The sequence below is a fragment of the Eptesicus fuscus genome, chromosome 10, assembly GCF_027574615.1.
Source record: "Eptesicus fuscus isolate TK198812 chromosome 10, DD_ASM_mEF_20220401, whole genome shotgun sequence".
Taxonomy (NCBI): Eukaryota; Metazoa; Chordata; class Mammalia; order Chiroptera; family Vespertilionidae; genus Eptesicus; species Eptesicus fuscus.
In genome coordinates, this window is record NC_072482.1 from 65,567,112 (window position 1) to 65,568,590 (window position 1,479).

At 39.7% G+C, this 1,479-nt stretch overlaps 1 pseudogene; it reads right to left on the minus strand.

Moving 5' to 3' along the window:
* Positions 1 to 280: 280 nt before the first annotated feature.
* LOC129150448 (60S ribosomal protein L17-like) lies at positions 281 to 828 on the minus strand (annotated as a pseudogene).
* Positions 829 to 1,479: the final 651 nt, after the last annotated feature.

Genomic DNA, 1,479 nt, shown 5'->3' on the forward strand with positions numbered 1-1,479 from the left:
CCCAATCCTAGATGAGGCAAGACCACACTCATTGCCACCTACCTCCTCAGAGGTGATATTATATTTCAGGGTCACCTTTTAGCAACAACACATACACACATATCAGTATAATTAAACCTATAGAAATCCATCCACCCTAGATATTCAGGCTCCTTTACCCGGTGCTCCCTAATAAATGGATAGAAAACTGAGATAAGTAATGTTTGGGGGAGGGGGTGGGAAAGAATGTTGATAACAATAATTTTTTTTTTCTTTCATTAGCATTTACTTTATTCTGAATTTACTCCCAGGGCATACATTTCTGTTTCTTCAGTTTCTTCTGGGATATCTTTTTCTTCTGTGCAGCCTCCTCTTCTAGTTTAGGAACAATCTGCTGTTTTTCACTAATGAACATCTCCATGTGGCAGAGAGAGCTCGTGTATGGGTTAACCTGTCCATGAGCTCTGTAAGTTCTGTGTCACATGTTGGGAGCTTTGTTCACTTGGATGTGCTCGATGACCAGCGAATCTACATCTAAACCATTAAGGTCAGCATTACTCTCTTCATTTTTAAGCATGTGAAGCAAAAACATCAGCCCTCTTTTGGGCCATTGACTCGACGTCCAGCCCCACTGTTCGGCCTGGGCACACCTACCAATGCCACCATTGTAATAACGGAAAGGCACACACTGCTTCTGTAGAGTGACATCCTTCAGGCACTGGTGGCTTTTTTGATATGCATGCCCTTGATGGCCTGGGAAGTTTCACGAGTGTTCTTAAAGTGAACATGAAGATTTGAACCTCTTGATTTGCATAATTTTGTGGGTTTTTCTGGGTAAAGTGAATAGTGAACTTTTCAGAGGTCACCTCTGGCCACTTATGGGAAGAGCTTGATAACAATAATTTTGTTTTCTGTACAGCAACATGAAATTTTGAGTAGTCACTTTTTTACTTCTTGAACAAGAATAGTTTAGTTGGCCATTTTAAAAATGAAGCTGAAACTCTTTACTCATCTACTTCATGATGCGACGACTCCTCAAAATGAGTCTGATTATTCTCCCAAATTTTAGTCTTTTTTCCTTTAGTTAACGCCCATCTTTATTTCCAAAAATTCCCTTGGGACTTTTTAACAAAATATGAAAGACTAATCATCAACATCACAATCATCATCATACTATTTCAGAGTCCCATTTACAGAAAGCTTTTAGCATAGAGTGGGAAAGGGCCCATGAGGTGATCTTGGTCAAATCCCTTATTTTTCAATGAAGAAATGAGCTCCAGAGGACTTGAATGATCAGCCTAAGTGAGCACAGCTACACGGAGCAAAATCAAAGGTAGACATCCTGATTACTTTTAAAAGTGCTTTCATTTAGATTGTATTTGATTCTCACCAAGCTCGGGAAGGTAGGCAAGTATAGATGCTCCATTAAAGATGCGTGTACAGAAAATATACAAAAATCCTGCTCTCGTTTTTTCCCTTTCCATGGGACTCTCTCGTATC